Source organism: Triturus cristatus, chromosome 7 (assembly GCF_964204655.1).
Source record: "Triturus cristatus chromosome 7, aTriCri1.1, whole genome shotgun sequence".
Taxonomy (NCBI): domain Eukaryota; kingdom Metazoa; phylum Chordata; class Amphibia; order Caudata; family Salamandridae; genus Triturus; species Triturus cristatus.
The window spans coordinates 1,181,674,901-1,181,687,204 of record NC_140590.1 but is presented as its reverse complement, the minus strand read 5'-3'; the positions used below and the strand labels follow the sequence as shown (position 1 = coordinate 1,181,687,204).

Sequence of the window (12,304 nt, the reverse complement as noted above, 5' to 3'; positions counted from 1 at the left end):
ATACCACGGACGAAGAGTCCCCCCCTAAGAAGAGGGCTAAGAAGGTGGTTCCGGCTCCTTCGGAGACGGCGTCCACTACTCCTTTCACTTTCAACCCTAGCGAGATAGTGCACCCGAGGTCTACTGACTGGACTCCAGCGCCGGAGGTGATCGACTACCTACATGAGAATATTCGAAAAGGGTTTGACAAGGAGGTCAGGAATAGACTTCGGTCGGAATGCCCTCGACCGGATCTTCCGGATAAGGTAGCAGAGACACCGGAGATAGACGTAAGCTTGCTCACGTTTTTGAAAAAGTTCGCAAGAGACCCCAAAAAGGGGATAGACAGGGCCTGGCGAGGGTGTCAGGATAAGCTGCTTGACGTCGTGGGTCCCCTCGCGAAGATTTTAGAGATGGCTTTGGTGGCCAAAGAGTCGGCAGCTCCAGTGGATCCGGATATCTTAGCCGGGTGGGCACAGCGAGCAATCTGCTTGCTGGGTAATGCCAACTGTGCCATATCAACAGAAAGGCGCAAGTCCCTGCTCATGCGCATGGACACTAATCTCACTGATTTAGCCGCGGCTGAGCCAGGCCCGCTGGCGGAGGGCAATTTGTTCGGGGACCGTTTCGTGAAGGACGTGTCAAAGTATGTAGGGACTTTCACGTCGCTGGACAAGGCTCAATCGGGGATAAAGAAGGTGTTTACCCAGAGCCTTTTCAATAGGGCCGGACGAGGTAGGGGACGCTCGTCAGGCCGCTTCGCCAACCAAGGTCCCCCAAGAGGTGATTTCGGACGAGGAAGAGGTGACTGGGATTCTACCAGAGGGGGTACCTTCTACCCCACCCGCCGCCGCTTCAACAAGCGCAGATTCCAAAGTGGCGGGAACAGAGCTGGCTTCCACGCACAGAATTCCTCAGGTGAGTGTAACAGATTTGTCTCTTCTGCCATTGGGGGGTCGCACTCAGTATTATCTACACAATTGGCGCACTCTGACCCAGGATGCGTGGGTGCTTCAGACGGTTCAGGGATTCCATCTGGAATTTTACGAGCCTCCCTGTCAGGACACATGGCCCAGGCCTCTCCATTTTTCCCAACACGAATGCAATTTTATAGACGAAGAAATAGAGGCCTTGCTGCAAAAGCGCGCAATAGCTTTGTGCGATCACAAACCTCACGGCTTTTGCAGCAACGTTTTTCTGGTCCAGAAAAAGGGAGGTGGATACAGACTAGTCTTGAACTTGAGGGATTTCAACCATTTTCTAGTATACAAACACTTCAAGATGGAAGGGATACACCTTCTGGCAGATCTCTTGAAACCGGGAGATTGGCTGGTCAGGCTGGATCTAAAAGATGCTTACCTGTCCATCCCTATTTTTCCTCCGCACCGCCGTTTCCTACAATTTCAGTGGAAAGGTCGGTGGTTCGAGTATTTGGCCCTTCCTTTCGGGCTTTCCTCGGCTCCCTGGTGCTTCACCAAGGTGATGAAGCCGGTGGTCGCGCATTTGAGAGAACAGGGGATTCGCATGATCATTTACCTGGACGATATCCTGATCATGGCTCACAGCCCGACTCTAGTTTTGCAACACTTGCAAATGGCAATGGCTCTCTTACAGAGTCTAGGATTTGTAATAAATCAGACCAAATCTGCTCTAACCCCGTCCACCAGCACCGAATTCCTGGGGTTTGTGATAGACTCCAAGAAGGCGCAGTTGCACCTTCCCAAAGCAAAACTCAAGGATCTCAGGAAAGAGATAGTAGCCATGTTAGACAGGCGGATGGTGTCCCTCAGGACCATAGCCAGAATAGTGGGCTTATTGGCATCCTCCATACAAGCAATATTTCCAGGACCACTGCATTACAGGGCATTGCAGAGACTAAAAATTCAGCACCTTCAGAAGGGTCTAGCTTATTCGGACCTGGTACCGATCTCTCAGGAGGTTCGAGACGAGATGCAATGGTGGCTGGGGCACGTGGAAGCGTGGAACGGCAGGGCCATCTTCGGCTCCTTGCCGGAAGTAGTCATCGAGTCCGACGCCAGTCGTTGGGGCTGGGGAGCGCGTTGTGGCGACATTTCCACAGGCGGAAGATGGTCTCCCCAGGAGTTAGAATTACACATCAATTGTCTGGAGCTCCTAGCGGGCTCCTTTGCAATTCGGACGCTGTCGCCCAAACAGACGGCTTGCTGCATTCTGTTACGAATGGACAACGTGTCGGCCGTGAGATACATAAACAAGCTGGGGGGAACGAGATCGCCCCTGTTAGTGGAGATTGCCAAGGACTTCTGGCACTACTGCCTGCGTCACCAAATAACAGTAATAGCGGAATACATTCCAGGGCAGTCCAACCTCATAGCGGATTGGAACTCCAGATATCTGAGGGATTACAGCGACTGGAAGCTGATGCCGAGCATGTTTCACTGGCTACAGAGGCTTTGGGGCCCGTGTCAAACGGACCTGTTTGCCTCCAGATTGAATCGACAGATTCCCCACTTTTTCAGCTGGAGACCGGATCCAGTGGCGACAGCCACGGACGCGTTCCTCCAGGATTGGTCGGGAGCAGTGAATTATGCCTTCCCGCCGTTCCTCCTCATTCCGAGAGTAACCTCTCATGTTCTCAGGCAGAAAGCGGAGGTGATCTTAGTGACACCATGGTGGAAATCGCAACCATGGTTCCCGATACTGCTGGAAATGAGCTGCGATCTTCCCAGGAGACTCCCTTGGGCGGAGTCTCTCCTCCTGGGACCTCACGGGGAGCAGCATCCTCTGATCACATCGGAGAGGTTGTCGCTGATGGCATGGAGAATTTCCGGCAACAGTGGGAAATGCCGGGAATTTCGGAAGCAGCTTCAGGCTTCATCAGGCAAGCGTGGGCCCCTTCCACCAGGAAGCGATACTCATCAGCCTGGACAAGCTGGATGGGTTGGTGCGTGGAACGGAGTCTGGATCCCGTGGGGACCGGACTATCCGATATTGTGAATTTTCTTTCGGAAAAGGCGGCGAGTGGCCTTGCCTACCGCTCTGTAAATAATTTCCGATCGGCCATTTCGGCGGGGCACGCGCCGGTGGATGGAAAGCCGGTGGGCATGCATCCTATGGTATGCAAGCTTCTTAAGGGTATTCGGATGGCAAATCCTCCCAAGCCCAAATACTCGGGCTTATGGGATGTGTCCTTGGTCATTTCTTTGTTCAACAGTTGGCCAGTGAATAGTCAGTTGTCAAGAAAACAGCTTTTCGCAAAATTGGCGATGCTGTTGTGCCTCTCGGCCTGTAGGCGCTCATCGGATGTGCGAGCATTGGATATTACAGGTAGAGTATTTACCCCGGAGGGGGTTTCCTTTACTATCACGGGTCGTACTAAAACACTGTCTAGACACATTGAGTATAATGCTTTTCCGAGTAATGAAAAATTATGTGTGGTCCAATGCTTGAAAACCTATGAGGAATGTACCCGACCTTTGAGGTCTGAGGGTTCTACGCAGCTCTTGCTTGCAATACAAAAACCTTTTAAACCGGTGACGGCTGCAACTATAGCCAGATGGCTACGTTATGTTATGAAGGAAGCAGGTGTTGATGTTCAAATGTTTGGCGCACATTCTGTGCGAGGTGCAATGGCGTCGAAGTCATTTATGCTGGGTTCTAGTATTCAGGACATTATGCATTGTGCGGATTGGTCTTCAGAGTCAACATTCAAACAGTTTTATTATAAGCCGGTGGGAGATATAACATCTGTGGTATTTAATAAGCGTTAAACTAGCATAATCCGAAGCCTCCGGTCCTGTAATAGAATCAAAAATTAGCTAGCATTCGCGCCAAGAATTTTCAATTCTATTAAGGACACGGAGGCGAGGATTATCCCACCCGGCTATGCACAATATGATTGTTCATGTTTACCCACCCGTTGTCCTTAATAGAATTGAAAATTCTTGGCGCGAATGCTAGCTAATTTTTGATTCCAGTCTCAAGGCTACTTCTCCTCATGACGTAGCATGCACCCTGCGTTAGTACTGCTAAATAGCAAACTCCACTGGAACAGCCTGGGCGCCTCGTAGAGACTGCTGGGAGCCCCACTCATGCCTCACAAGAGCAGTAGAACTTAAATATGGTAAATATCCGCCCTTGCCAGCTCTGGCTAATGCGGACAAGAGGGAATGGACAATGTTGTGAAAAATAACGACGCTGAAGGGGCGTTTACCAGTACTGAGGGAGAGTTGTTAGGAGGTTGACAATTTAGCGCTCTTTAAACTAATTGTCCCATTATTTACTTAATGCCTTCTTCCCCTCCTGGGGTATAGGCAGGGCCACTGGAATTATTTGGCAGGAGAGGGCCAAATTATGTGGCATGGTTGAGTGAAGTATTCAGAAAGAAAAGGCAAATTATGTGAGGCATAACTCCAGGTGTAACTCATCTTGCAGTCAGCCTCCAGGCCAGGGCCGGCTTTAGCGCTGGTGGCGCCCTGTGCCACAATGTTTGTTGGCGCCCCCCACGGGCGCCCCCCACAGACTCCTTCACTACTACCCTTTAACAGTGTCCCCTCAAGTCTCCATAAGCGCACTCTCTGATGTATTTAATAGCGCCACCTATACCAGTGTAGGGTATCGGAGCACTTTACGTCACATACACTACACACAATCCATCATAGGTGTGTAAATCAATGTATAGGAAATGTTACAGAATACAGAGGACTACAAGGTGTAGCAGTTGAATCTCATCCATTTTGGTAGACGTTATAGTTGAACAATGCCTGGTCTAGAGAAGCACAAACTCAGAATTTAAAACAACCCCTTGGTTGGGGGTTACATTTAATAAGTTTTTTTTTGTTTACCAAAATGAACCGTTTTTGAAACCTTAGAATAATGAAAGACGGGGGGGGAAACCTCATAATGCTCTAATGTATACCTTGCAGTTTGCATACAGCTCTTTGCTGACAGTTATTAGCTCATTGTTCCATGTTAGGATTTTAACATCTACACAGCTAGTAACAAAAGGATCTCTCTGACAAAATCACTGACCTATTTAAACTATAGGCACTTTGTGATGTGCTTGGTACACATTCTTTGCAGCAGGGATATTAACGCTCTGTGCTACTATAAAATGAGTTAAAACTTCCACTTGACAAAACTCCTTCTCTCTTTGGCAATAACAGGAATCACTGAGTCGTCTTGACATTTTTGTGTATGAAAATTGCGGAGGCCAGCAATGCAGCAGCAGGTGGTTTTGAAACCAGAAAATACTTTCCAACATGGCACCCCCTCGAAGAGTCAGCACCCTGTGCAGTGGCACTGGTCACCCCGTCCTAGAGCCAGCCCTGCTCGAGGCCTCTTTGCCCGGTGTTTATTGGCCTTCGGCATTTCTTTATATGTTGAGTGTTCCATGTGAGGGGTTGACTGTTTTTTTTTGATGCGGGGTTGCGGAGGGTGTGACCTATCCAGCCCCAGTGTTTTTTCATGATATCTTCATGAGCAGGGAGTTGGAAAGTCTGCTGCCATAGGTAGTTTTTTGCTGCTGGTGTTTGATCCAATGATTTAGAGGATTTTCCTCAGACAGGTGTTGATGAAGCTCTAGACTTTGCTAGTGGTGGTCACTGTTGTCCTCCAAATTTATTTTCTATAAGGAAGGACCAATTTTATGTTGGTGTTAAAAAGCCTGACCTTGTTTTGCAATGTTGGGGCTTTGGCGTTTCAGATCTTCTTTGACTGAATAAAGTCAATCCTTGGTTTGCCGATTCTTGACATTGGCGTTTGTGCCGCCCTGCTTCTCTGTGACTCTGCCCAGGTAGGTGAAGGTCTCAACCTCTTCCAGTGCTTCGCCTGCAAGATTGACTGCAGTTGTGCTAACCGGGTTTGCCTTCAGGATCTTGGTTTTTCCCCTGTGGGTGTTGACGCCAAGTTGTGCTGATTTGGCTGCCACTTTGTCGGTCTTCTCTAGCATCTGCATATGTGTATGCAAGCGTAGGACCAGGTCGTCTGCAGAGTTCAGGTTGTGTAGCTGCGTCCAAGGTGCCCAATGGATCCCATTTCTTCTCCTTGCTGTGATTGTCTTCATGATCCAGTTTATGGCCAACAGGACGAGAAAATGCCAGAGCAAACAACCCTCGCGGACTCTGGTTCTCATTTCAAAGTCTTCTGTAAGTTGACCTCCATTGACTATCTTGCAGAATTGTCCCATGCTGCTGTTTGTTTTTTTCCCGTTTCTTTTAGTGTCACCTAAGTGCTCCTCCCTTCTCTGCCATGCTGTCTTCCTTGTGAGTGTCCTCCCCTCCCTTCTTGTTGCTCCCTCACTTCCTGCTAACTTGACCAGCTCCTCCCTTGGCCCCTTCTTCAAGTGTGGTATGGTTTTATTAATTTGAGGTTTTTTTTGTGTTTTTTTTTTAAAGAGTGACAGGTAGCAAATTGATGCCAGCCCTTCCGCTTTATGAATAAAAGCTTTCACACTAATATAATTTTTTTGTACCATGCTTTCTCCAATCTAAAAAAAAAAAAAGCTCTGCATCAAGCGCATTCGTTTGCGTATTTTGTGGCGTATGCCTAAAAAATGATCTAGCCACTTCATTGTTCCTTTTGTTTATTTTTGGCCTATGCTGTACAGTGCTGGCATTTCTGCCGATTCTGCACAGCTTCCAGCTTCCTTCAGGGGCTTCTACGTGTTGTCTATCATGGCGCATGGACATAGTGCAGCTTCCTGTCTGCTGCCAGTGCCCTTTAACTGGCTGAAGATTCCTACTGGTGGTACTTTTTTTTTTTTTTTTCCCTTTTGAACATGCACCCCCTGACCACCTCCCATTGTTCCACCCCCCCTGCTGTCCAGTTGTTTGTTCCCTGCACCTTCGTAGTGTTAGTTTCTCACCTTCGCTCCCTCCGTACCTCCCACATCAGGTCATGTGACCAAGGCTGTTGTACAGCCAAAACACGCCATAGTTAGACATTGCCATTTTGCATTTAATAAACCTTTACCGTGTTGGAGTGCCAACCCGTGCTTTATCAGTGGAGTTTGGTGGATTTATAACCATTGTAAGCGGGGACGCCAGAATAGGGCACCAACGACGATTGGGCTGCGCCCCAGCAACCGCTAGTGCTTTCGTGATATATATATTCTGTATGGCACTGAAGTTAAAAAAACAAGATGAATGACGTTCTATATTGAAGTGACTACTTGTAGTTGTTCTTGCACCGATAATGGGGGTGAGTAGGGTTAATGTTGCGCATACTTTAAGTGATTAAGCTATATTACAAGGGTGTGGATTATTGCTGAACGTTTTTCACTAATGCATAGTGTAGTTCCTACAAATTATGGTTACATTGATGTTTCTCTGTGTGTATCTTACTGCTGGTATACAGATTCGTTATCTTTTTTTAAATGTCCTTCTATGAAGCATACAATGCAAAATCTAAGAAACATGGCTGCCTTCAAGGAACGAGATGCCCAGGAGTCCTCTTTAGGTTACGGGAGAAAAGACGGTCTCCAACGGAATTTGAGGTGGGCCCTGTAAGCTCCCTGCGAGCCGCGGGAGGTGTAGGGTAATGCATTTCAAGGGATTCGCACAGGATCTCCCATTTGCGGTGGAGGAAATCTGACACAAGTGGGGTGTGCGGTACATGGGTAATTTCAGGATACAATTGCTCTGCTGCCACAATGTGGCTTGAAACATCTCACCTTCTTTACTGTCCACCACAAGAGCTCAAGCCCTAGAGCCCTGCACACTCCCATCCCAGGACCACACACCACCTCCGCACACCATCTTCTGTCAAGTGGCTTCCCTATCGGGGCAAGAAAATGCTCCTGCAGTAGATAGAGTGCAGCAAGATACTGCCTGAGCTCTGGACCTAGAGTGGCACCGTATACGCCTGCCCCTTGTCTAACCCACACACTTGATAAAAACACTTCGTTATTTGTGTTGACTCGTTATTATGAGCACTGTTATTGCGTTTGGTGTTGTGCTGAGGTCAGGCTGTGTTTTATCTAACCACTCCAGAAGGCTCGCCTGGACCCGCCCATCTCCCTCTGCCTTTTCACTTCACTGTCCCTGAAGGGCCAGCTGGGGGATCCTCTCCTTCAGTCATTCACGCGTCAGGGCGGGAAGCACTTAACAAACTTCCCCAGAAGCACTTAGACCCTTTAATAGACTGTTCAGATTAATTTTAAAAGACTAAACACAGTTTCAGCATGACATCACACTCCGTTCTCACGTTCCTACACGTCGTGTATAATGAAACGATTGATCTGACACATGGTGTTAGTTTCCAAATGAAATATATTCAGTTAAATAACTGAGTGCATGGTCACCAAAATGTGTTGGTTTGTTTACAGATCCAGTTTTTTGTTTGTGTTTTTTTTTCTGCTTCTGCGCAATAGTCCATCCTTCTCAATCATTCGGCAAATGGCTGTGCAGTCTGAGCGCCAGTATCTTGTAGTGTCTCTCTTGGCTGTCATCATGCCTCTTGCTGTTAGTGTGCAGGCGTGCGTAAAACCCCTTTGTGTCGTCCTTGATTACAACAATTGCTATTTTTGGAGTGAACGTTGATTGGAATCCCAGATTTATTCCCCCCCAAGTGTGTTGTGTGTGCGTGACCAAAATGTATTAATAGGGTAGTCCCAAATGTAATATTTCCCCTTTACTACTGAGGGTCGTGGCTTCCATTCATTTTCGAAAGCCTTTTGGGGTGGAATGAATTAGATGAAATTATTTAAATTGAATGAAGTGAAGGCGCAAAGAAATAATGGCTAGCGATTCTGCTGCTATTTTAGCTTCCGTCCACTCTTCATTGTCCAGCCTTTGCACATCTCCCTCACGTTTGGTTCGCAGGTCGGCTAACAGGTTCAGGATTTTTAAATTCTAGTGACCTGTAGACCTACTAGAAAATCCCCTTTCTTTCTAGTTACTCCACTGTGACTTTTGGTTGCAGTGGGCCGAGCTCTGGTGTAATTGCTGGTCTAGTAATGTGAGTCTCTGGAGCCTTCCTTGGCTATAGGTATCACAAGAACTGGTATTCGTGTGTATGTTGCTCATAGCATTTTTTTATGGGTTCCTTTACCATAGATCACCCAGCCTTGTGATTCCAGTCATGTCCTATGCCTTGAAACGAATTCGTTTTTTAACTTAGCTAACCAGTTCCTGTGCCATTGTGTGATTTCATGGGTGGGTTTCAACTTCCATTGGATCCATTCCATTCCATTGCATGTCGTCAGGAATGTATTGGGGTCCTAGGAACCCTGGGTAGTGCCTCTGACGAGGCCATTCTGTATAACCAGTCCACTAAGCACAGACTTTCTAGCATGCTGAATTTCACCTCTGTCCACAAATATCCTGTCATTGATGGGATCATTTAAGTTGCTCAGTAGCATCTCTGAATTCCTGCTACTCCAGGCCCCACCCATCGTAGGGTGGCTTTTTTTGATTGTAGAAGGAGGCTCTTGGTTCATCACCGTCCCAGAGGCAGCCAATGAGAAGCCCATTTCCCTAGAGAGGATGGTGAACATTTTTTCAGATTGCCCAACACAGCTCTGTATGTAGCCACCTCAAGGCTGCAGACGCATCTTCGAGTGTAGATCTGTGATCATGTAGCGCCTAGAAGGCATGCAGATTGGTTTGAGTGACGTGAATCTACTGGTCATGAGCAGAAGTGGACTGCAGCTGGGCTTTGTCCTGATTTTTGCTCCACAGAGCGTGCACATTTGGAGCAGATGCCTGAATTGTACGTTTGATGTGTCTGCGTTTGCGCTGGGGTTTGTGTATCTGTGTAAACGCTGAGCATGCCTTAACTCGGAGTTCAACAAAGAGAGATACAATGATGAGAGACATAGGGCACGGTCCGTCTCCACCTCCAGGGGGCATACTCGTGTACTGGCGCACATTTGATCAGACAGCCCGTCTCCGCCTTGTGTGGAGTCTAAGAGTGCAGGTGCAGCCTCAGATGCAAGGTTCCACCGTGCTGTTTGTTTGCATCAGCGGTGCGAAGGTTAATGCTTGCAATTTCCTTTATTCTTTTAAGGTTGAGTTTTACAGCCACAATACACTTTAAGTAGTTTCAAAAGAAGTACCATGACCAATACCTTGCTCTGTTTCTATGTAGTTATTTGCACTTATATCTGTTTCAGTATAAGAGCTGCAGGCTTTCCCTGCTTTATCCAATCTGCAGCATGCTGATGGCTTCAAAACAAAATCCATTTGTCTGGGGGCTACATTTTAAATGTATAGATCTCAAGATGTTAACAGCAACATTAAAAGTACAGCATGCTGGCTTACAAATGTGTACCAGGAGCATGGAGCATGCCGGTGTGCAGTGGCGTAGCTTGGTCAGTAAGAATTGGGGGGGGGGGGGGGGTTACGTTTCAGATTTGTCAACAATCACGCTGGCATATCTTGTTAAAATAAAATGAGATGTAGGACACGGGGGGGGGGGGGGAGGCTTAAGATGCAGTGGAAGGCGAGAGGAGGAGTGCTGATAGTTATGGGTACTTAAAACAGTTTTCAAACTAACCTGGTTTTAAGGGTAGGGAGAGAGGGAGTGCTTGTATTTTGAGAGGGAGAGTACCGGCACTTCTCACAAACAAGCAGGTACTCTGGTATAGAGTACCTGCACTTCTATTTTTCCATTTCAAGCACAGCCTATACCCAACTAATTACTACAGAATATATTTGGGGCGGGGAGGGTGACACCCCAAACACCCCCCTGAAGCTACGCTCTGCAGGTGTAATGCATGCAGTTTCTCTGAAATATGTAAAGTATCAGAAACCTCAACCCAGATGGGCAGTATTGATTATGTGGCATGGTCCTAACCTGTGTAAATCGGCATTTATAGGTTCCCTGGAGTTCGAGAATAAGGCCAACAACTGCCCATGACAACAAGGGTGGGAAGCCATTAGCATCTGTAGTAATAGTGTGCACCAGCCACGCATCTACAGGTTCAATATTAAAGCCCCAAGCGGTTGTTGGCCCTCGAATTGTTGCTTGATCATTTCTTCTGCTCATGCCTAATTCTAGACGGGTGGGGTTCTTTTTATTCTTTCTTTTTTTCGAAAGACTACTTTGTAAAATGTTAAAGTCCTTATTTATTACTAACATAATGGTTTTACAGGTGGAGTTAGTGTTCTTTTCTTTCAGAATTTCATTATCAAGAAAAACTCAGCGTATGGTAAACTTACATTGAAAACAAGCATTTGAAATGCAATACGTCTCGCATTTACGAGAGTTATAAATAGAAGGCATTTTCATTTACAATGCCAATAGCTCTGTGTTGTTTTTAAAACGGATAAATAAAAGGGATGGTCATTTACAATGCCAATAGCTTAAACTCTCACAAATGCGAGACCTATTGCATTGCAAATGCGTTCATGCAATAAAAATGAAAATAAAAGCGTTAGTAGAGAGCGTGTCCTGCCTGCAACAGCAGGCAGGACAAATCTATTTGATAAAATAGTGCTTGGAGGTTGTAATTAAAGTCTGCTGAGAAACAACACACGTAACTGGGTGCCGCCATAGGAGGTTACAAAATGAAATAAGGCGGTGCTAAGGAGAGACTACAAAGTCTTTTGACCAATAAACCGCCACAGTTTACAGTCCACAATGACACAAGCCAATAAAAAATATGGGTGGGGAGTGGGCGGAGCTTCAAATCCCTACCTGAATACAGCATGCCTCGCAGAGTAGCGCATGCGCTGCCCAGGCTCGACCTAAAAACAGCATACATATTTCCATAGAAAACGTTCCAAAAAGGTAAACTTGTATACGTTTTCCTGACTGGTTGGCTGCAGTGCAGAGAAAAACTTCACTTAGGTCATTTAAAATTTTGAATATTTGCAAATTGTGAAGAGTGAAATATCTGAAAGTTTGTAACACATTGACAGTAAAAACAAAATCTTAATACCCCCTCCCTTCCATGGTGTGGGGTAATTGTTCTTAGCATTTAGCACCGTTTTAGGATTTCGACTCTGATCTGAACTCGTATGCTGGAAAGTCTATCTTGGCCTTTCTTTTCATTGTATGTTTGCTGCAGTCCTTTAATGCTTGGTCCGTAGATTGTCTTTTGTTGTGTGTCGAAGTACTTCAGTGTCTTTTGCTGTGTGTCATAGACCTTCAGTGTCTTTTGCTGTGTGTCGAAGATCTTCAGTGTCTTTTGCTGTGTGTCGAAGATCTTCAGTGTCTTTTGCTGTGTGTCATAGATCTTCAGTGTCTTTTGCTGTGTGTCGAAGATCTTCAGTGTCTTTTGCTGTGTGTCGAAGATCTTCAGTGTCTTTTGCTGTGTGTCGTAGAGCTTCAGTGTCTTTTGCTGTGTGCCGAAGATCTTCGGCGCACGTCCAGTGCGTTGTGTTCTGTTTTGCCCTGTTTA

General features: G+C 46.7%; 1 protein-coding gene across 1 annotated transcript in view; it reads left to right on the top strand.

Annotated features, from left to right (window-relative positions):
• Positions 1–12,304, top strand: part of LOC146811401 (ras-related protein Rab-35-like) — a 156,075-nt gene that overhangs the window by 76,289 nt on the left and 67,482 nt on the right. The gene's annotated exons all lie outside the window — the stretch shown is intronic.